Source organism: Saimiri boliviensis, chromosome 21 (genome assembly GCF_048565385.1).
Source record: "Saimiri boliviensis isolate mSaiBol1 chromosome 21, mSaiBol1.pri, whole genome shotgun sequence".
Taxonomy (NCBI): Eukaryota; Metazoa; Chordata; class Mammalia; order Primates; family Cebidae; genus Saimiri; species Saimiri boliviensis.
Genome location: NC_133469.1, coordinates 32,994,898 through 33,018,917, shown reverse-complemented (window position 1 = coordinate 33,018,917; position 24,020 = coordinate 32,994,898). Strand labels below are relative to the sequence as shown.

The following is a 24,020-nucleotide window of genomic DNA, read 5'->3' as shown; positions in this document are numbered from 1 at the left end:
ATTTATTTATATTTTAGATATTTGAAATACAACTTTATTGGCTGGGCATGGTGGCTCATGCCTGTAATCCCAGCACTTTGGGAGGCCAAAGTGGGTAGATCACCTGAGGTGAAGAGTTCAAGACCAGCCCGGCCAACGTGGTGAAACCTCATCTTAAAAAAAAAAAAAAAAAGAAAGAAAGAAAGAAATACAACTTTATTCTGATTCTAAATGAAAAATATGGGAATGATAGTAACCAACAAGATTTCACCACAGAAGGTTGTGATGTGACTGTAGCATGTAGCAGTCTTTTTTTTTTTTTTTTTTTTTTTGAGACAGAGTGTCGCTCTTGTTACCCAGGCTGGAGTGCAATGGCGCGATCTCGGCTCACCGCAACCTCCGCCTCCTGGGTTCAAGCAATTCTCCTGCCTCAGCCTCCTGAGTAGCTGGGACTACAGGCACGCGCCACCATGCCCAGTTAATTTTTTGTATTTTTAGTAGAGACGGGGTTTCACCACGTTGACCGGGATGGTCTTGATCTCTCGACCTCGTGATCCACCCGCCTCGGCCTCCCAAAGTGCTGGGATTACAGGCTTGAGCCACCAAGCCCGGCGACTGTAGCAGTCTTACATTTGAAACTCCAGGAATCAACTGCATTCCTAAACAGCTAAATATGCAGGTCCGAACAAGGAAGGTATTTTTTAAACTGCCACATTCACCCCAAAGCCCACTCATCTCCTTCAGCATCCCACAGATGAAGCACATGTGACACTTCGCTGGATAATAATGAGGCATGCACGCTGCGCCGCTGACATCACAGGACAGCTGCCTATCAAACCAGACGTCCGACACTGGGCTCCAGCTTCTCACAGGTCATCACCCTCATCCGGGAGAGCAGCTGGCTGAGCAACCTCTCCGTCGTGCTCATCTGCGCTGCCAAAGCTGGGCCCATGACAACCTCCCGTGGGGCAAGGGCAGGCATGGCAACAAATCCAAGTTAGGGTTTCCAGAGAGCTTCCCAGCAAGCCAGAGCAAGGGCTTTTCAAAGGTGCAGTTACTTTTGGCAGAAGTGTCGCAGTACTGAAGATTCTTTTTTTTGGTGAAAGACAATGGATTTTGCCGTCACTTTCCTGTCCTTAAGGTCCACTTTGTTGCCACATAACATGACGGGGATGTTCTCACACAGATCTCTATGCCAGGTAGGCACATCCTTGTACGTAGCTCTCGATGTAACACCAAACATTATGAGGCACACTGGGCTTGGATAGAATCGCCATCTCTCAGTCCACCGAATTCCCGCCGGTGGCTGTGTCCATGCATTGAACTTAACAGTCCTCTGCTGGTGTGGAACACTAGAGAATGAACCTCAACACCCAAGCTGGCTACATACTTCTCAAATTCACCAGTCAAATGGTCTCATGGAGGCCGTTTTTCCAGTACCACCATCACCAACCAATACAAGTTTGAACTGGATCTGGGGCTTTCCCTGCACAGCCATCACGGCATTCCTTCCAGAAGCATCCCTATATCCATCCAACTCGGAATTCTGATCTTTTAAAGATACATTCAGACATGTTAACAAACGGGATGCTACGACCTGTGCAATGGGCTTCAGAATGATATAGACAGAGGAAGAAGTGGGAGCATAGAGATAAAACTGGCCATGAGCTGGTAACTATGGAATCTGGGTGACAGGAATGTGTTGGTTCCTGAGAGTCTTCTGTTTACTTCTGTTTATTTTGTATAACAGCAACATTTTTTTTTTTTTTTTTTGAGATGGAGTCTTGCTCTGTCGCCCGGGGCTAGAGTGTGCAGTGGTGTGATCTTGGCTCACTGCAACCTCTGCCTCCCAGGTTCAGGTGATTCTCCTGCCTCAGCCTCCCAAGTAGCTGGTATTATAGGCGCGTGCCACCACACTTGGCTAATTTTTGTACTTTTAGTAGAGACGGGGTTTTACCATATTGGTCAGGCTGGTCTCGAACTCCTGACCTCGTGATCCTCCCACCTTGGCCTCCCAAAGTGCTGGGATTACAGACGTGAGCCACCATGCCCACACATAATTTTTTTTGAGAGAGAGAAAAGTGTGTGTGTGTGTGTCTCGCTCTGTTGCTCAGGCTGGAGTGCAGTGGCGTGACCCTGGCTCACTGCAACCTTTGCCTCCCAGGTCCAAGCAATTCTCCTGGCTCAGCCTCCAGAGTAGCTGAGATTACAGGTGCGTGTCACCACACCTGGCTAATTTTGTTGTTGTTGTATTTTTGTAGAGATGGGGTTTCACCATGTTGGCCAGGCTGACAATAACAGGTTAAAAAAAATTTAAATCTCATCCCAGAGATTTCTTTGTACCATACTTAGGCCCAGCTGTTCTGAGGTTTTTACCTGCACCTCTGTCAATCAACATGTTTACACAGCAGCAATTATATTCAAGGTCCTGCTAAAGCTGCAAAGAGCACCTGGCCCTGCCTGCAATGAACCCTCTACCTCTATCCCTGACCTGCAGAGTCCTGTCCTCTATTTTACCACAATCCCCCAAACCCTCATTTCCCAGACTGGGCACTGGTTTTCCTCTCTCCCAAAACCAAGATGGGCAGTCAGGGACCACCCTTCCTGGCCACGTGGAAGAGACTGAGTCCAGCTTCCTGTCCTGGCATCGTGGAGGGGAAACCCGGACTTCCTTGCTCCTCCTTCAATCTCACTGGATGAAATGGCCCAGGTGTGAGTCGGGGCAGAGAGGCATTTGAAGGGAAGAGAGTCTGACCATCTGCTTTTTGGAAGGTTTAGGTGAGGTCAACCCCTCCATTCTGCAACCCGAAGACCAAGACCTGAGGGCCGGGACACGTCCTGCTTTCCACTGGACCAGGAGCGTGCAGGGAAGCGCGGGCACTTCACGGGCTCCAGGCCTGAATGCCTGGACACTGCCAAATGCAAAGGACTCAAAAGTTCAAGAGCACACAGGCAAGATGGCAACTAAAAACCCTGTGAACTAGCATAGATGCATTTATTCATTCAAAAAGCTGTGTGGCTTTACTGGGAAAGCCTAAATTCACAGCCAACCAGGAAGGAATTTGCATCTTGAGCTGCTGAGTGATCAAGGAGCCATGGCTGCCCTTCCGGGTACCATCCAGTGTTCATTCCAGGGCCACCAGAGAAACGGAAACCAGTCCCTTCCATGAGCAATGCCCCACCACTATCAGTTTGTTGTTTTAAGAGGCAGGGTCTTGCTCTGTCGCCCAGGCTGGAGTGCAGTGGCACGATCACGGCTCAGTGTAGCCTTGACCTCCTGGGCTCAAGCGCTCTTCCCACCTCAGCCTCTAGAGTAGGTAGGACTACAGGTGCATGCCACCATACCCAGCTATTGTATTTTGGAGAGATGGGATCTCGCTATGTTGCCCAGGATGCTCTCCACTCTTGGCCTCAAGTTATCCTCCCTCCACAGCCTCCCAAAATGCCGGGATTGCAGGCATGAGCTGCCATGCCTGACTCTACTATCAGTTTTAATGACCAATAATTCACGCTCATATCCCATTTTCTCAGTTCGGGTGAGAACCATGAAGAGAAGATCTCTGATGAAGAAAGGGTAGAGCACTCCTAATTTAGCCAAAAGCCATTTTCTTAGGTAGCAAGAGGGGCTGCACCTAGACCTGGAAGGCAGGGGCCAAACACCTGGATGCAATGCACTTGATGAACAACAGGGCCCTGCACCATCACTTTTGTCTCCTCGGATCCTGCACATTAAATAAATATGCGGAGTAAAGCCGAATCCAACCCCCCTCCAAGAAAAATATGGAATTTGGAAAAGGGGGAAGACAGCCAGCAGAATAAGCAATCCAGGGAGTCGCCAGAGCAGACAGTGCTCAAAGTGAGACGCTTGGAGGGCTGGCAGGAGCCCTTCGTGGGATGTTTATTATAAAAATGGGGAAGGCCAGGCGCGATGGCTCACGCCTATCATCCCAGCACTTTGGGAAGCTGAGGTGGGCGGATCACTTGCAGTCAAGGGTTTGAGACCAGCCTGACCAACATGGAGAAACCTCATCTCTACTACAAATACAGAATTAGTTGGGCATGGTGGCACATGCCTGTAATCCCAGCTACTCCGGAGGCTGAGGTAGAAGAATCGCTTGAACCTGGGAGGTGAAGGTTCCGGGAGCCAAGATTGCGCCATTGCATTCCAGCCTAAGTGACTAGAGTGAAACTCCATGTCAAAAAATAAAAATTAAAAATTTTTTTAAAAAGGGGGAAGCGGGGAGTGGTGGCTCACACCTGTAATCCCAGTACTTTGGGAGGCTGAGGAGGGCAGATCACTTGCGGTCAAGGTCACAGCCTGGGCAACAGAGCGAGACTCTGTCTCAAAAATAAATAAACAAAAATAAAAAATAAAAATGGGGGAGGGCCAGGTGGCTCACACCTGTAATCCTAGCACTTTGGGAGGCCAAGGCAGGAAAATTACCTGAGCCCAGGAGTTTGAGACCAGCCTGGGCAACATGGTGAGGCCCTGTCTCTATATTAAAAAAAAAAAAAAATTAAATTAAAATGGGGGTTCCTGGGTGGCATATGACCATTGGATCTGAATCACAGTGGTCCTGCTCTAGGAGTTTACAGTTTTAACATGCTCCCCAGGAAGACTTCATGTCTATCAGAGTAAGAGAGAAGTTATTCAGCGTTTTCTTTTATTGTGTTGTTTAATCTATACCAGTTAAATTTTCCCTCAATGGGTTCATAAGAGATCTCTTTATACCCTCTGACCAGCAGGAAGGATGGGGCGTCTCTCCTCCTCGGTACCAAGGAATCTTTGGGGCAATAGCTTGAATGCACCTATATTTTCCCTTTGTCTGAGAAGGACACAATCCTGTTCCCATCCAGCTTCTTAGGGAGTGAGGACAGACGCAGTGGCCACAGAGAACCTGGATCAGTACCTGCAGGCATATTCCAAGCACTAAGGAACAACTCCCCCAACAAGTAAGAAACACCGGGCTTTGGGAAGCCATTCCTTCAAACACAAAGAGAGGATTGCTGAGTGGACCAAGGTCACTTGTGTCCCCAGGCACAAGGCAGCAGGTTTCCTGAGAGCTGTTTCCAGAGCCAGAACAACTCCACACTTCCCGGGAATTTATTTCCACCTCAGTGGGATCACGGCCAACAGGAACAGGAGGAAAGTCTTCCAAGTCCTACCTTTTAGAGGATTTTCGTTTTGGAGCAATAGGATGGCAGGCTGTCCAGGTGTTCTTTAGGGTCAGCCTCTAGGGCCACCAGCCACCCAACTGCCTCCTCACCTCCCCGCTCCCCGCTCAACTGCCTGCCTTAGTTGCTCTAAGGGCAGAACCTGGACTGCCTGGGATAATTCCAAGTGCTGGGCTGTGATATCAGAATAGAGTTATGACATCAATGGAGGGCAGGTGAGCCCTGCAGGGGGTTGGGGGGCGAAGCGAGGACAGGGGAGCCCCTGAGGAGCTAGGCTAGCCCCCCAGAAGTGAAGGCCCAAGACAGAGGTGGCCAGCTCTGTATCGGCTTCTTACAGCCTCCCAGAGTCGTCTGGGAGGCCGACCTGAACATCTGAAAATGAATCACAGCTACTGAGAGAGATGTTGCAAGCCAGCCAATCTGCTAGTTTTTTCCTAGACACTGAGTTACGGAAAAGAAAGCGAACAAGCCATCTTCTAGCGCCCCCCTGTGTCAAGTAAAAGGAAACTCTCTCTTTCTGACTTGGAGGTCTGCCTTTAGACCAGGGAGTTGGGAGCAGAACCCCCAAGTGGGCTGGGTGTCAAGGTCCCCCAGGATAGGGTTAAATGCTGGCAGATAAAATGCAGGATGCCCAGTTACATTTACATTTCAGAGACACAATAAAATTTTAGTATAAAGACTGCCCAAATATTGATACATCCTTATACTATAACATTATTCGTTTTGTATTTGAAGCTCAAATTAAACCTGTGGGGTTTTTTTGTTTGTTTTGTTTTGTTTTTTTTTGGCACTCTGTTGCCCAGGCTGGAGAGTAATAGCTAATCTTAGTTCACTGCAACCTCCACCTCCTGGGTTCAAGCAATTCTCCTGTCTCCCAAGTAGCTGGGATTAGAGGCATACACCACCACACCTGGCTAATTTTTACATTTTTAGTAGAAAGGGGTTTCACCATGTTGGCCAGGCTGATCTCGAACTCCTGACCTCAAGGGATCTGCCTGCCTCGGCCTCCCAAAGTGCTGGGATTAGAGGCGTGAGTCACTGCACCCGACCAACCTGTGTTTTTATTTGTTGAATCTGCCAATCCCACTCGAGGAGCTTTTGAAAAAAAAATACAAGTACTCCCTGCTCCCAAAAGTCATTCTCATTCTGTTTTAGCAGCGCAGAGGTCTTGGGAACCTGTATCATTTTAAAGCTGCAAAAGTGCCTATCAGTAACTACAGCTTGCTTTAGCAGAGCATTTGCCAAGCCGTGTGGCAAGATCACTTTATAAATTATCTAAGCTAATTCTCACAGCACCTCTAAGAGTTGCTTTTATCATGAAACCCATTTTACAAAGGAGAGAAATGAGGCAAAAGACGGCAAGCAACTTGTCCAAGGTCACTCCGTGGGTAAGTTTGGGAGCCATGATTTGAACCCAGGCAGGCTGGCTACAGCATCTCTGCTCTCATTGGCTTAGAAATCTTTGATGGGAAGGACCCTGGGAAGCACAGAATTGAAGCTTTTAGTGAACTGACAAATGGGGACTCAGGCTCTAGGAAACCCATGCTCAGACTGCTACAAAGCCGTGCTGGGGGTGGGGTGCTGAGCCAAGGAGCAAACACCTGGGAGCAAACATCTGGCCCAGGCAGGAGGCTCAGGGAAGGCTTTCCTGACTGGTCTCTCCCTGGAGGGAAAACAGACTTAAGGAAAATAGGGTGTGGGAAGGGGCTGGATGCTAGGGAAGAGACTTTGCCAACAAGAGTTATACCATTCACGCTGTCTGGCAGCAAGATGTTGTGCCAGTGAAGAGAGCAGAAGCTGGATGGGTCTAGAGGCCAAAAGGCAGCCAGAGAAGAGATACAAATCAAAATTGCATTTTATTTTATTTTACTTTGTATTTTTTGAGATGGAGTCTAACTCTGTCACCCAGGCTGGAGTGCAGTGGTATAATCTCGGCACATTGCAACCTCAGCTTCCCAGGTTCAAATGATTGTCTCCTGACTCAGCCTCCCGAGTAGCTGGGACTACAGGTGTATACCACTATGCCTGGCTAACTTTTGTATTTTTGGTAGAGATGGGGTTTCGCCATATCGCCCAGGCTGGTCTTGAACTCCTGGGTTCAAGTGATCTACCTGCCTCAGCCTCCCAAACTTCTGGGATTACAGGTAAAATTTTATAACTGTATGGTTTACATTTTGAGTTAATTTTTATGATAAATAAGAAGTGTAAATCAAGATTCATTTTACTGCATATGGATGTCCAATTGTTCTAATAATAGTTGTTGAAAAGACTATCTTGGATGTCCAATTGTTCTAATAATAGTTGTTGAAAAGACTATCTTTTCTCAATTAAATTGTTTCTGCACCTCTGTCAAAAGCCATCCGACCTTATTTGTGTGGGCCCATTTTTGGACTCTCTATTCTGTTCGATTATTGTATATGTTTATCTAATTAATCTACATAGTGTTTGCCAGCATCACACTGTTTTGTTTCCTTATGATACTTCTTAAAATTGAGTAATCGCTCCAAGTTTATTCTTCAAAGTTGCTTTAGCTATTCGAATTTCTTTATCTTGTCATTTAAATTTATAATAAGCTTGTCCATGCTGAGAAAATGTCCAGCTGGGATTTTTATTGAAATTGCATTAAAGCTACTGATTAGTCAAAGGAGAACTGACGTCTTCATTCTCTTGAATATTCTGATCCATGAGCATTGTATGTCTCTTCATTTATTTTGGTCTTCTATGTATTTAACGCTATTTATATAGATACTATATTTGTTTTGTTATAATTATATCTAAATATTTCTTGGGGTCATTGTAAATGATTTTTTAAAATCGGCCATATTGCCCAGGCTGGTATCAAACTCCTGGGCTCAAGTGATCCACCCCCCTTAGCCTCCAGAACTGCTAGGATTATAGGTAGAAGTATGATAGTTGTATGGTTTACATTTAGAGTTAATTTTTCCTTTTTTTTTTTTTTTTTTTTAGATGGAGTCTCGCTCTGTTGCCCAGGCTGGAGTGCAATAGTGTGATCTTGGCTCACTGCAACATCCGCCTCCCAGGTTCAAGCGATTCTCCTGTCTCAGCCTCCTGAGTAGCTGGAATTATAGGCACGTGCCTGTATTTTTTTTTTTTTTTTTTTTTTGAGACGGAGTTTCGCTCTTGTTACCCAGGCTGGAGTGCAATGGCGCGATCTCGGCTCACCGCAACCTCCGCCTCCTGGGTTCAGGCAATTCCCCTGCCTCAACCTCCTGAGTAGCTGGGATTACGTGCCTGTATTTTTAGTAAAGATGGGGTTTCGCCATGTTGGCCAGGTTGGTCTTCAACTCCTGTCCACAGGTGATCCTCCCACCTCAGCTTCCCGAAGTGCTGGGATTATGGATGTGAGCCACCACACCCAGCCTGAGTTAATTTTTATATAAATATTTCTGTGCTAGTACACAGAAATATGATTGGCCTTTATGTACTGACCTTGCATCCTGTGACCTTGTTAAACTCACTTACTCTAAAAATATTTTTGTAGATTTCTTGGGATTTTTCCATACGGCCATCATGTCACTTGCAAACAGGATAGCTTTGTTTCCTTCTTCCCAATCTGAGTGCCTTTGACTTATTTTTCCTTGCTTTATAATACTGGCTAGGACGTCCAGTATAAGGAAGAATATGACTGAGGAACATGGACATCCTTGACTTTACTGATCCTAAGGGGAAAGTAAAGCTTTAGTTCAGTATTCTAGCACTACATTTGATGTCAGTTTCTTGAAGATGCCCTTAATCGGGTGGAGGAATGTCCTAGTTTGCTGAGAGTTTTATTTTTTTCACGAATGATGTTAAATTTTGTCAAATGCCTTTTCCTGTATCAATTGATATTATAATGCAGTTTTTCTTAGATTGTTAATATTGTGATTCCATCTATTGATTTTCTTTCTTTTTCTTTTTTTTTTTTTTTGACACAGAGTCTTGCTCTGTTGCTTAGGCTGGAGCGCAGTGGTGCAATCTCAACTCACTGCAACCTCTGTCTCCCCAAGGTTCAAGCAATTCTCCTGACTCAGCCTCCTAAGTAGCTGGGACTACAGATATGCACCACCATGCCTGGCTAATTTTTGTTTTTTTTTTTTTAGTAGAGACAGGGTTTTATCATGTTGGCCAAGCTGCTCTTGAACTCCTGACCTCAAGTGATCTGCCTGTCTTGGCCTCCCAAAGTGCTGGGATTACAGGTGTGAGCCACTGTGCCCAGCTCCATTTACTGATTTTCAAATATGGAACCTACCTTGCACTCCTAGCATGAAATCCACTTGATCATGGTGTATTATTCTATTGTACTGCCGGGTTCAAATTGTTAAGATTTTGTTGAAGACATTTTCATCTATGCTCATGAGAAATATTAGTCTAAAGTTTTCTTTTCTTGTACTAACTTTGTGCAGTTTGGTATCAGGGTATGTTGTCCTTATAAATGAGTTAGAAATTATTCACTTCTAGGCTGGGCGTAGTGGCTCATGCCTGTAATCCTAGCACTTTGGGAGGCTGAGGTGGCTAAATCACCTGAAGTCGGGAATTTGAGACCAACCTGACCAACATGGAGAAAGCCTACCTCTACTAAATATACAAAATTAACTGGGCGTGGTGGCACATGCCTGTAATTCCAGCTACCCAGGAGGCTGAGGCAGGAGAATCACTTAAACCTGGGAGATGGAGGTTGTAGTGTGCCAAGATTGCGCCATTGCACCCTAGCCTAGGCAACAAGAACAAAACTCCATCTCAAAAAAAAAAAAAAAGAAAGAAAGAAAAGAAAAGAAAAGAAATTACTCACATGCTGGCCAGGCATGGTGGCTCATGCCTATAATCCTAGCACTTTGGGAGGCCAAGGCAGGTGGATCACAAGGTCAGGAGTTCGAGGTCAGCCTGGCCAACGTAGTGAAAACCCGTCTCTACTAAAAATATCAAAAAAAAAAAAAAAAAAAAGCTAGATGTGGCAGTGTACACCTGTAATCCCAGCTACTAGGGAGGCTGAGGCAGGAGAATCACTTGAACCCAGGCGGTGGAGTTTGCAGTGAGCTGAGATAGTGGCATTGCACTCCAGCCTGGGCGACAGTACAACTCTGTCTCAAAAAAAAAAAAAAAAAAAAAGAAAGAAAGAAAGAAAGAAAAGCTGGGTGCAGTGGCTCATGCCTGTAATCCTAGCACTTTGGGAGCCTGAGGCAGGAGGATCACCTGAGGTCAGGAGTTTGAGGCCAGCCTGGCCAACATGGTGAAAGCCCATCTCTACTAAAAATACACACACACACAAAATAGCTGGGCGTGGTGGCAGGCGCCTGTAATCCCAGCTACTTGGGAGGCTAAGGCAGGAGAATTGCTTGAACCCAGGAAGCAGAGGTTGCAGTGAGCCAAGATCTTGCCACTACAATCCATCCTGGGTGACAGAGTGAGAGTCTATCTCAAAAAAAAAAAAGAAAGAAAGAAAGAAAGAAAAAAAATTACTCCTTTTCTGTTTTCTGGAAGAGATTTTATGGAAATAGTGTTATTCTTTTTTCAAATATGTGATAAAATTTACCTGTGAAATCATGTAGGCCTGAAGACTTCTTTTTTGAAGTATTTTAAACTAATTTATTTAATAGTTCTATTATAGGATTTATTTAAATAGTTTTATTTATAGGATTATTGAGGTTATGGATTTGATCTCGGGTAAGTTTTAGAATTTGACTTTTGAGGAATTGGTTCATTTCATTCAAGTTGTCAAATTTGTCAGCAGAGTTGCCTGTACCATTTTATGTATTATTTATCTATTTTATGTTTTTGTACTTATTATCCTTTTGTTTGCTTGTGCTTTTTATGTTTGTTTATGTTTTTGTAGTATTATCCTTTTATGTTTGTTTGTGCTTTTTATGTTTGTTTATGTTTTTGTAGTATTATCCTTTCATGTTTGCTTGTGCTTTCTATGTTGTTTGTGCTTTTTATGTTTGTGCTTTTTATGTCTGTTTACATGCTTTTTATGTTTGTTTATGTTTTTGTAGTATTATCCTTTTATGTTTGTTTATGTTTTTTTATAGTATCCTTTTATGTTTGTTTGTGCTATTGTTTATTTTATTCCTGATGTTGGCAATTTCATATTTTCATTTTAGCAGTCTATCAGCTGAGTTGGGTTAAGGCCACACACAGTAACCAGCCTTCTCTGGATGGTGGTTTCACTGTTAGCTCCATTTTCAAAGCCTTTGCAGTACTATTTGTTTTAGTTTTTGAGACAGTCTTGCTCTATCGCCCTGGCTGGAGTGCAGTGGTGCGATCATGGCTCACTGTGAGCTCTGCCTCCCACATTCAAGTGATTCTCTTGTCTAAGCTTCCCGAGTAGCTGGGATTATAGGTGTGCACCACCACGCCTGGCTAATTTTTCTGTAATTTCAGTAGAAATGAGGTTTCACCCTGTTGGTCAGGCTAGTCTCGAACTCCTGTCCTCAAATGATCCACCCACCTTAACCTCCCAAAGTGCCAGGTTACACCGCACCTGGCCCTTTGCAGTACAATATGGATCTGTCCCACGTGTGCGCCAGCCAGCGTCACAGGGACATGGGTATTCACGTAGCTTTATGTTCAGTTCTCAAAATCTTTCATATGTTGTGTAGGATCAGATCCATCCATGTGCAGTGTGGACATGAAGCCAGGAATTCATGACATCGACATAATGGGGTTGCTCTCCCAAGGGCCCCTCTCTGTGATCTGGTTTTTTTCTGGCTCTCTGTTTCATTCCTCTGGCTGTCCACTTCCCACCACTGCACCTGTATCGTGGGCTAAGGAGTAGGAAGAGCGAGAGAAAACTGCAACAGGGGTTCCCTCACCTCTGGGCACCAGAGCTCTTCCTACTGGCGTGGATGGATTCTTCGGAGTTTTTGGCATCTGCAGGCCCCCTGTCGACACTGCTATCATTGCCAGGAGACCCCTTCCTCCTTGAGCCTGAACTAGAGGGCTTCTCCAGGTGTTTTCTCTGCCTGCTCACTTCTGGGTCTCTCCTGAGTCCACTCCAGAAGATACTGGAGGGAAAAAAACTATAAACTCACCACCTGTTTGATGTTTCCTCAGAACCTGTTCTTCTCCAACCTACTTGTGGCTACTTAATTTTCAGGGTGCTCAAATAGCTGCTCTGTGCATTCTGACCACATTTTTAATTTAATTTAATTTTAATTTTTTTTTTTTAAGAGGCAGAGTTTCACCGTGTTGGTCAGGATGGTCTCGATCTCCTGACCTCATGATCCACCCGCCTCGACCTCCCAAAGTGCTGGGATTACAGGCGTGAGCCACAGCACCCAGCTCTGTCCATGTTTTCTAGCTGCAGAGTGGAACTGGAACCAAGCAGAACTGCATTTTAAAAAGACCCCCTCTTGCTGTTGCTGGGGTCCAGAATCCAGGAGGCCAGGTAGTAAAACTGGGTTGGAGGCCAGGCAGATGGAGGGCAGCGGGCAGATGTGAAAGTGCTCTGGTCCGCTGCTGACAGGATCTGCTGCAGGGAGGGGTAAGTGAGGGTAGGACTCAGAGTGACACCCAGATTCACTTCTTGGTCAACTGCCAGGTCTGGAAGGTATCCTGAGACTTTGGCTAGGACAGTTTCAAAGTAGAGAGTGGTGGGTCATATGCAGTAGGAAGAGACCAGGAGACAGCGATAAGGCCGGGCACAGGGGCTCATATCTGTAAACTCAGCACTTTGGGAGGCCAAGGCAGGTGGATCACCTGAGGTCAGGAGTTTGAGACCAGCCTGGCCAACATAGTAGAACCCTGTCTCTACTAAAATACAAAAATTAGCCAGGCATGGTGGTGCATGCCTGTATACCCAGCTACTTGGGAGGCAGAAGCAGGAGATTCGCGTGAACTTGGGAGGCAGAGGTTGCAGTGAGCTGAGATAGTGCCACTGCACTCCAGCCTGGGTGACAGAGCAAGACAGGAAAGAGGAGGTGGGGAGGGGTGGGGAGGGGAGGAAACAGTGATAAAACCAAGTCCCCCAGCAAGAGGGAGAAAATCCCTCTTTGAAGCTGGGTACTGCTTCAAAGTAGAGAGATGTCTCTATTGGAATCATTAGGGATTCACATGGCAGGGGATGGAAGAGCATAAGCGTGACGGCAGGGAGCCAAGGGGCTCAGGCTGTGGATCTGGTTTTATTCTATGAATGAGGAAGCAAGATCTTTTGCTGTGAGACAGGAGGTAGCAGTGACAATTCACAGAGTAGCAAGGACTTCTAGAGCCACTGGGGGATAGGAGAAAGGTGGCAAGGGACCCACACGAAGGGGACAGGTACTGATCAAGGTCCAGCAGATACCCTGGGTTTGAGGAGTGTGGTCTGCACGGCTGGGAGGAGTCACCACAGATCGTGGCTGCATGGCATGTGTACCTGATCAGAGAAGAGCCCTATCACCCCTGCCTGAAGGTACAAGGTGCAGAACTGACAGGTGATCACCAAAAAGACCATCAGCGTCACTGCTTTCAGCTGAGTGGCCACCACACTCCAGTGACTGCTGGGCAGTTTGTAACATGATTTGATTTATCCCTCCTGACAACCCTAAGAGGTCTTTATCACTACATCCACTTTACTGGTAAGGAGACAGAGACACAGGGACTTGGCTTCTAAGTGACACAGTCCAGATTCAGGCCGAACCTGTCTAGTGCCTGGACTGGCCCATGGTTAGACAGACGACAAACGGGTGTGAAGGAAACCAGACAACAAGGAGAGAGAGGAAGAACTCACCCCAGCAGGAGTGAACCGCAGGGAGAGGCCAAGTGAGAAAGGATGAGAAAAAGGCAGCTGCCTCCTGGAGCAGTGGGATCTGGAAGGGCAGGGTAACTGCTGTGCTGGCCAGAAAAGAGCTTCTGACTTTAAGATTACTGAGCCAGAGCCCACAGGGTCTGGAGGTGGCCACGTGGGGCAGAGGTGGATGGGGCCTAGTGAGATCAGGCTGTGTGGGGACTGGCACTCCACGTTAAGGTGTGGCTGAAGACGCGAGGGCATGCCGACCAGGGAACGAGGTCCGGAAGTTGAGGACAAGCTCCATGGCCAAGGGCCTTGGGGGACCTGAGGGCTGAGGGGTGGGGCACAATCCTAGCAGAGGCACCAAGACACCAGGATTTAGAAGAATGAGTGGCATGGAACGCTGAAGAGGGACACAATTGACCAGTCCCTGGGCCAGGTCTGCCCCTCTTGGAGGGTGGGGGATGCCTAGGTAAAAGTTCCTTTTCCTGGTTGGACTCTTCTCCCCAGAGGTCTCACATTCTGATGCCCCTGCAGGGACTTTAAAAAGACAGATGAGCAAGCCAGCCCTGGCTGACTCAACATGCACTCAGAAGGGCCTCAATCCAGCCACCAGATGGCAGCTGGAAATGAGACAAAGCTTCCCGAAGTCAAAGAAGGCCTATAGTTCAGAAGCTGCTTGAAGAGCCGATCACACAGTCCTGGGTTGCCTGATCAGAACGCCAGAAACCTCCATGCCCTTCCTCGTATGAATTTTTCTAATAAAGTATAAGAAAGGAAGTGAGAGTCTGAGAATTAGGACTGTCTTGAAAGGCTGCTCTGTCCTGTGGTGAGCTCTGGTCTCTCTGGTGATACGGAGCCCTGTCCCATCTCCAGCCCAGCAGGGAAGACCCCTGATCTATGGCCCAGGACATCATCTGGGGTCCCAGCCATCAGCTGCCCAGAGTTCCACACCCTCTCTGTTCTAAGCACCCTTTGGGTCTGGCATGCCCAGCCGGTGTGAAGCGTAAGTGTTTAGTGGCTACACCCTACACAGCTAGATGTTGTCCCCCAGTAGCTGAGAAGAGGCTCATGGGAGGAAACAAGTGAGCTGATCTTGGCTAGGGTGTTGGAGGTGCATGTGCTGAAAGCCAAGAGGTCAGGAAGATAGGGTTCTAGCAAGAAAGAGGAGAGGCTGCCCCGCAGGAAGTCTGAGTATATAGGAAGAAAGCAGAAGGGTCAAGGATGGGGAGTTTTTTGTGTTGTTTTTTGTTTTTGGAAACAGAGTCTCAAAAAACTTCATGCTGGAGTGTAGTGGCATGATCTCAGCTCACTGCAACCTCTCCGCTTCACTAGTTCAAGTGATTCTCCTGCCTCAGCCTCCCGAGTAGCTGGGATTACGGGCGAGCACCAACACACTTGGCTAATTTTTGTATTTTTAGTAGAGACGGGGTTTCACCATGTTGGTCAGGCTGGTCTCAAACTCCTGACCTCGTGATCCGTCCGCCTCGGCCTCCCAAAGTGCTGGGATTACAGGTATGAGCCACCGCGCCTGGCAAAGACGGGGAGTTTTTATGAGCTTGAAGACAGATGTGGGGAAGATCAGCGATGGGGACAGGAAGATATGGTCAGCAGATCGCTATGTGGCAAGGGAAAGTTTAAGGTGGGGCAAGGGCAGCCCCAGGAGGCAATGACCAAAGCTGATCCAGAGGCCATGGGGCTGGACAGGTCACCCCCAGCCTCAGCTCAGTGGCAGGAGGTCTGTGCGGAGCAGCTCCAGGTGGAGGAGTCAGACACACATGGAGACCCCAACGGGAGGCCGGCAGGGCAGGACAGTACAGCACACGGGCTCCCTGAGGCGGAGGGAGAGCCTGCAGGGGTGACACAAAGGATGTGGGGAGGATAAGGCAGCTTGCTACAGAGCAGGGAGGGGTATGAGGCAAGAGGCATGGGGGAAGGTGAGGTCCTACTCCACCCCAGACACAGCTCTTCTCTCCTCTGCATGCGCCAGTGCACCTGTGCTACCCACACGAAGTCTCGCCCCAACCCCAGACAGTGAGCTCCTCAAGGGCCAGGTCCAAGCCTGTGACCATTCATCTCTGACTTCCCTGCATCTGGCTCAGCCCCCAGGACACAAAAGGACACCGATCAAAGCCCGCAGAGGGACACATGCGTGCACTTTAGTGCATAAGAACCATTTTGCCTTTGAGTGACCTTGCAGGATTGCATTGCTTTCCTTCACAGAACAGGAGCCTTCCAATGTCAACAGTAAGCAGGGACCATAAACAGAGGGAGAGTGAAGGGAAAACACCAGTAGGGAGTTTCGGTATTTCTCACACGCTTGGAAAAGTCTGCCCAATTTCTGGCTGAAGTCCATTTCTTTTGAGTGATGAATCAAAGGAAAATCTATTTTTTCCCCCAAGCAGCAGAAAAAAAGACTCAGTGTAATTCTTACAAGTGCTATGTGCCTCTGATTTCTCGGAGTTTGATGGACGTGACACAATATTTGCACGTAACAATTAAGAACTAATAAATTCCACACAGGGAAAAATGTATCATCCAACCCCAAATACACAGGTAGATGGGAATGTGAAAGCTGGCACCAGCTCCATGGAAGGAATACCAAACTGACTAGAGAAAAGGCCACTGAATTCCAGGGCATTTTACACGACATGCTGGCTTCACTGCTTTCAAATCCTTATTGTAAGGTCTTTTAGGCTGACTGACGGTGCCATGAATGCCATATTAACCTCTGTGACCTGCACGGACACTCTGGATGAGTTGCTGGAAAATCTGAAGTAACTGGAAGACCGCGAAAAGAGGAAGAAATGATCAACCCCTGCAGCACCTACTTAACTTTGAGACATTCTCTATTGCTCCTTATTCCCGCCCCATTTGATAAGGACACTGGACTATGTAACTGACTTTGGTCAACCTTGTGACTCTAGATCCTATGACCCCCTCCCAGCTTGCAAAAAACCGCCCTAAACCATAACTTCTATAACTTTCCACTGCTTACTGCAAACCTATAAAACCAACTCCTATCCCACTGCCCTTCGCTGACTCAGCCTGCCCGCAGCTGGGTGAGTAAATAGCCATGCTGCTCACACAAAGCCTGTTTGGGGGGTCTCTTCATTCAGAGCATGCATCTTAACACTTATGAGAACTTAAAATATGTGGGAAAAGTTTTTATTTCCCCTGAAGGGCTGACTGCAGGCAAATATGCCCTTCTCCTGGGGATAAGTCCAACAGCAACTGTTATCCAAACCCCTTTTCAAAGGGAGCAAAATAACCAGTGTTCAAACCATCAGATGCAAAATCCTTGGGGAAAGCACATCGTTCTGCTCTCTGAGGGCTGCTGAGCAAAGATAGTTTGGCTTCCTGGGGTGGACAGGTGACTTCTACACTCTGGCCACTAAGCCTGTCCAGCCCTCCCATCCACCTCCTTCCTGGCCAGATGGAGGCCCAAGTCCCAGATCCTGCCCAGGCCAAGACCCTCAGCTTCAAGGGAAGAAGCACGGAACTGACTCCAACAAGTTAACTTGAACCTCCCCTGGTGACTCCCAGGCTGGGGGATGCTGCAGTGTGGCTGCCTGTGATGCCCAGGCCGCAGAGAAGCCCCATGGTCCCTGAACACATCTACCCTTTTGCTGCAACCACTCCCACTGCCTGGAGAGTCTTCTTTCCTGCCCTCCTTGCCTCCATCTCAATATTCTGAAGCTTCTCAGAGCTCACTTCCCACCAGGAACAACCCACACCCACCCCCCACCTACAGCCACCCCAAGACACTGAGGGCCTCCTACCTCACACTGTGCTAATCCACATGCAAGTCTCCCTTCCAACTGCAGGGGTCTTGGTTCTCGCCTCTGTGGGAGCTGCCACACCTTCCTCCTGAAGTTTAAGTTCATATAGGGCTATAAACTGAAAACAAAATTCTAACCCATCAACCATGTAAATGGACTACTCCTTTCAGCCAAGGGCATTCCAAAGTTAACTTTAAAAATGCATGGTGTCTCACGTCTATAACCTCAGCACTTTGGGAGTCTGAGGTGGGTGGAACACCTGAGGTAGGGAGTTAGAGACCAGCCTGACCAACATGGTGAAACCCCATCTCTACTAAAAATACAAAATTAGCCAGGTGTGGTGGTACACACCTGTAATCCCAGCTACTTGGGGGTTGAGGCAGGAGAATAACTTGAACCTGGGAGGAGGAGGTTGCAGTGAGCTGAGATGGCGCCATTCATTGCACTCTAGCCTGGGCAACAAGAGCAAAACTCTGTCTCAAAAAACGAACACAAACTTGCTAGGGCCATGATGAAAAGTGGAGGTTGAACATGACTCATTGTACCCTCCTCCCTTTGGATTCAGGCACGGTTGACCTGAATTAAACAATAAATTAAACATTAAAGCAGAGATCTTAAAACTTTGTAGCAGGGCGCGGTGGCTCATGCCTGTAATCCCAGCACTTTGGGAGGCTGAGGCAGGTGGATCACCTGAGGTCAGGAATTCGAGACCAGCCTGACCAATATGGTGAAACCCTGTCTTTAAAAATAATAATAAAATAAAAATTAAATTAAATTAACAAAAAAAAACTTCTTGTAGCAATGACACCAAGTTCCAGCCCAACTCTAGTATATTATCACATGCCAAACAGCAGGCCCTGAAAGAGATCAAAGTATTTTACTGTAAAGTACATTTCTTTGACATATCTTGAAATGGCCCTGCAAATTTGTCTCTCGGGAAAATCTACATTCACTAAAGAATTTCTTTCGTTTTCAAGGTCTTTTCCTTGATCCAGGAGAGAACTAAGAATGTGGCATCTTTTAAGTCTCATGAGAATCGTTTACAATCTATCCTTTCTGAAGCCTGCTACCTGGAGGCTACATCTGCATAATAGGAACCCTGGTCTCCAAGATCTCTGATCTGAATCCAGACATTCCCTTGTATGGATTGTAGGTCTTTAGATAAGCTCTTTCAATCAACTACCATTGGGAAAATCTTTCAATCCACTTATGACCTGGAAACCTCACCCATCCCTCCCACCCATCTGTACCCCTGTCCCACCTTTCTGGACTGAACGAATGTACATCTTGCATTGACTGATGTCTTGTGTCTGCCTAAAATGTATAAAACTAAGTTGTAGCCTGCTTGGGCACATTGTCAGAAGCTCTTGAAACTGTGTCATAAGTAAGTCCTTAATTTTGGCAAAATAAACTTCTAAATTGATTGAAATAGTCTCAGATTTTTTTGGTTTACAGGATTATGTCGTTTAAATGACATTCATTCCCTCTGAAAGGTTAAAGTACAAGATCATATAAGGTGCAGAAGTCTACCAGGTTTTTTGTTGCTGTTGTTTTGTTTTTGTTTTTGTTTTTTTTGAGACAGAGTCTTGCTATCTACCAGGCTGCAGTACAGTGATGCAATTTCAGTTCACTGCAACCTCCACCTCCCTGGTTCAAACGATCTTCCTGCCTCAGCTTCCCTAGTAGCTGGGATTACAGGCATGCAACATGCCGAGCTATTTTTTTTTTTTTTTTTTTTTTTTTTGAGGTGGAGTCTCACTCTGTTGTCCAGGCTGGGGTGCAGTAGTAGCACAATCTCAGCTCACTGTAACCGCTGCCTCTGGGTTCAAGTGATTCTCCTGCCTCAGCTTCCTGAGTAGCTGGAGTTACAGGTGTTTACCACCATGACCGGCTAATTTTTGTATTTAGAGTAGAGACAGGCCACCATGTTGGCCAGGCTGGTCTCTAACTCCTGACCTCAAGTGATCCACCTACCTCAGCCTCCCAAAGTGCTGGGATTACATGCATGAGCCACTGCACCTGGCCTCTAGGTAATTTTTGTATTTTTAGTAGAGATAGGGTTTCCCCATGTTTGCCAGGCTAATCTCAAACTTTTGACCTCAAGTGATCCACCTGCCTTGGCTTCCCAGAGTGCTGGGATTACAGGTGTGAGCCACCTCACCCAGCCAGGGATTATTTTTATATGATAAAAATTACGCTGTGGTCTAGGTTGGAGGCAGTAATCCTGTAATCCCAGCACTCTGGGAAACCGAGGTGGGTGGATCACTTGAAGTCAGGAGTTGGAGACCAGCCTGGCAAATATGGGGAAACCCTGTCTCTACCAAAAATATAAAACTTAGCCAGGTGTGGTGGCAGGTGCCTGTACTATTCAGAAGCTACTCAGGAGGCTGAGGCAGGAAAATCACTTGAACCCAGGAGGCGGAGGTTGCAGTGAGCCAAGATCACACCAATGCACTCCAGCCTAGGTGACAGAATGAGACTCTGTCTCAAAAAAAAAAAAAAGAGGGCCAGGCACGGTGGCTCACACCTGTAATCCTAGCACTTTGGGAGACTGAGGTGGGTGGATCATCTGAGGTCAGGAGTTCAAGACCAGCCTGGCCATCATGGAGAAACCCCATCTTTATTTAAAAAAAAAAGAAAAGAAAAGAAAAGTGGCTTGGAAATAAGTATTCCTTTCTTCAGCTCATTTGAGGCAACTGGCAAGTTCAAGCCACAAATATAAAACTGGAAAACCCCAAAAGGTCAAATTTCAAGTGCCTAGGCCGAGAATCACTACTGCAGTGCGCAGAGATGGCTGGGTGCTGCTGAACAGTGCTCTGCTCCAACATCTGGTCCTGGGCTCAGAGGAAGGCCCACAGCTGGGGAAGGGCTAGCAGGGAAGGGCCACCATCCCAGCTTGCAGACTCCTTGCTGACTGACACAGGCACTTTTTTGGGAAGTGTGAGCACACCTCCCCCAGGATGACCATGGCTGTCCCTCCTACAGCCACAAGCAGCATGTCTTTGCCCAGAGCAGAAGGTGAATGTCTTTCCAGAGGTGAATCCCTTGCGGGGGCCGCTGCGCCTCATTTCGGGGAAACACGTGGTGCTGGACATAAGTTGCCTGGGGACAGTGAAAGCAGTTTTATCCTTTCACCTCTCAAATGCCCTGGGCACCTGATCTCCTACGGGTGATTCTGCCCATCTCCTGCCACCCACTGTGGGTGGGATGACTTATGAGTGCTGAGTGTTAACGAAGAGTCAAACTCTAAAATATTTGAAGAGATTTATTCTGAGCCAAATATGAGTGCCCATGGCTCTAGCATAGCCCTCAGGAGATCCTGAAAATGTATGCCCAAGGTGGCCCAGGTGCAGCTTGGTTTTATTGCAGGAAGACATGAAATTTCAATCAAATACATTCAAGAAATACATTGGTTTGGTCCAGAAAGGCCGGACAACTTTAAGGGGGTGGGGCTTCCCGGTTATAGGTAGATCTAAATTTTTTCTAATTGGCAATTTATTGAAAGAGTTACCAATAGAGGCTGGGTACAGTGGCTCATGCTTGTTATCCCAGCACTTTGGGAGGCTGAGACAAGTCTCCCAAAGCTGAGGTCAGTGTAAGGTCTTTTAGACCAACTGACAGCCCCATGGACGCCATGTTAACTTCTGTGACCTACACGGACACCCCAGATGAGTTCCTGGAAAATCTGAAGTAACTGGAAGACCGTGAAAACAGGAAGAAATGATCAACCCCTGTGCCTACTTAACTTTAAGACATTTTCTATTGTTCCTTATTCCCGCCTCAATTGATAAGGGCATTGGACTGTGTAACTAACCTTGGTCAACCTCATGACTCCAGACCCTACAACCCCCTCCCAGCTTTCAAAAAACTGCCCTAAACTGTAACTTCTGTAACTTTCCACTGCCCACCCCAAACCTATAAAACAAACTCCTATCCCACTGCCCTCTGCTGACTCCCTTTTCAGACTCAGCGCCCCCGCCCGCCCCCGGGTGAATAAACAGCCCTGCTGCTCAAACAATGCCTGTTGGTGGGTCGGGGGTGGGGGGCGCGGTGTCTCTTCATTCAGAGCGCATGTTTAACAGTCAGGAGTTGGAGACCAGCCTGGCCAACATGGTGAAACCCTACTCTACTAAAAATACAAAAATTAGCCGAGCATGGTGGCACATGCCTGTAATCTTAGCTACTCAAAAGGCTGAGGCGGGAAAATTGCTTGAATCTGGGAGGCAGAGGTTGCAGTGAGTTGAGATTGTGCCACTGTACTCCAGCCTGGGCTACAGAGAGAGACTCCATCTCCAAAAAAAACCCCAAAAAGAGTTATCACTAGAAAGGAATACCTGGGTTGTGATAAGAGGTGGTGGAGACCACAGTTTTATCATGCAGATGAAGCCTCCAGGTAGCAGGCTTCAGAGAAAATAGACTGTCAAAGTTTCCTATCCGACTTAAGGTCTGTGTCGATGTTAACAGCCTAGAGGTATTATGAGGCATGTCCGACTCCCACTTCCCATCATGGCCTGAACCCGTCTTTCACATTAAATTTTGAGTGCCCTGGCCTCGGAGGAAGTCCATTCAGATGGTTGTGGGGGTGGCGTTAGAATTTTATTTTTTGTTTACCCGGGACACCTGACCCACCAGCTATGCTGCATGAGTGAAGTTGGTTGCATCTACCATGCAACACACTTGCCAATTACCATCATGTAATCCTCCCAGCAACTAAGCAGGAATGCTGAAGACAGGGAACTGGAGCGCAGAAAATCACTGACTTGACCAAGGCCCCAGAGCTGGGCTTGGGGAGAAGCCTGGTCAATTATTCATTCCATAGACAAGGAGACTGAAGCATCATGAGATTCAGTGACTTATCTAGCATCAGACCTGCCCCTGGGCCCACTGTTCTGTCCACACTACCACAGAATATTCTACCAAATTTGGAAACGGAACAGTTAAAGAAAGGCAAACGCAGCCCAGAATGACAGCATTCAAGCCCTGGAAGGACCGTAGGCCCTGCCTCAGCCCAAGCCCTCTGGCTGGGACCTTTTGCTTTGTTCCTTACCTCTCCCTCCCCCATAGTGCACTCTGTTTCATTCTTCGACCAAGCAGAAATCAGTCTCAATACTTCCATCCCCGTCCTGCTTGTGCCACAGAAACGAGTCTGTGGCCGGACGCCATGGCTCATGCCTGTAATCTCAGCACTTTGGGAGGCTGAAGTGGGTAGATCACTTGAGGCCAGGAGTTCAAGACCAGCCTGGTCAATGTGGGGAAACCTCATCTCTACTAAAAATACAAAAATTAGCTGGGCATTGTGGTGCATGCCTGTAATCTCAGCTACTTGGGGGTTGAGGCAGGAGAATTGCTTGAACCCAGGAGGTGGAGGTTGCAGTGAGCCAAGATTGCACCACTGCACTCCAGTCTGGGTGAGAGAGCGAGACTCCGTCTCAAAAACAAAAAACATCAAAAAAAGAAACAAGTCTGTGGCCTCATTTGTAAATCCTGACTCTTCAAACTTTCAATTCAAGCAGGCTCTGCCTGATCTTCCTTTATCCAGCTAAATGTCACAAGTTCATTTGTTCCAGTGGTGACAGTGTCAAGGCATCCTAACCAGAGTGACTCCATCTTGAAAAAAGGCCAGAGAAAGCCAAACCTGCTGGGTTACATTCCCAGGAGATTAGGTACTCCTGGCCACATGCTTATGGTTGAGAGAATAAGCTAATGATGTTAACCAACTAAAGATTCAGAACTTACGGAAATGTCCCAGTACCTAAAGAATAAAAAAGCATTCTTAGTTTAAGAACAGGTTTTGATTTAAAATAATAGTACACTCGACTAGGTGCAGTGGCTCACGCCTGTAATCAAAGAACTTTGGGAGGCTGAGGAGGTGGAGGTTGCACTGAGCCAAGATCGTGCCACTGCACTCCAGTCTGGGAGACAGAGTGGGACTCCGTCTCAAAATACATAAGTAAGTAAGTAAGTAAGTAAATAAATAAATAAATAAAAGTACACTCATAAATTCTTGCTAAAATCAAGAAATAGTAACAATAGGAAAGTAATAGTACTAATAGATTCTGTCTCAAAAAAAAAAAAAGATTAGAGTTGGAGTAAATGAAAAAGAGAATTAAAAAACCAATAGAATTAATGAAAGCAAAAGTTGGTTCTTTGAAGAGATTGACATAATTGGCAAGCCTTCAGCTAGAAAACAAGAGAAGACTCAAATTACTGAAATCAGAAATGAAAGTGGGAACGTTACTAATGATCTTACAGAAATGAAAAGGGTTATAAGAACAGGATGAGGCTGGACACAGTGGCTCACGCCTGTAATCCCAGCAGTTTGAGAGGCTGAGGCAGGCGGATCACCTGAGATCAGGAGTTCGAGACCAGCCTGACCAACA

The 24,020-nt window shown here is 46.9% G+C and overlaps 1 protein-coding gene and 1 pseudogene across 3 annotated transcripts in view; both read right to left on the bottom strand.

The window, feature by feature from the left end:
- The window catches only part of OSBP2 (oxysterol binding protein 2), a 197,735-nt gene that overhangs the window by 130,503 nt on the left and 43,212 nt on the right, over window positions 1-24,020 (bottom strand). The window lies entirely within an intron of this gene.
- Window positions 1-24,020, bottom strand: part of LOC141582578 (GTP-binding nuclear protein Ran-like) — a 32,072-nt pseudogene extending 8,052 nt beyond the window's left edge.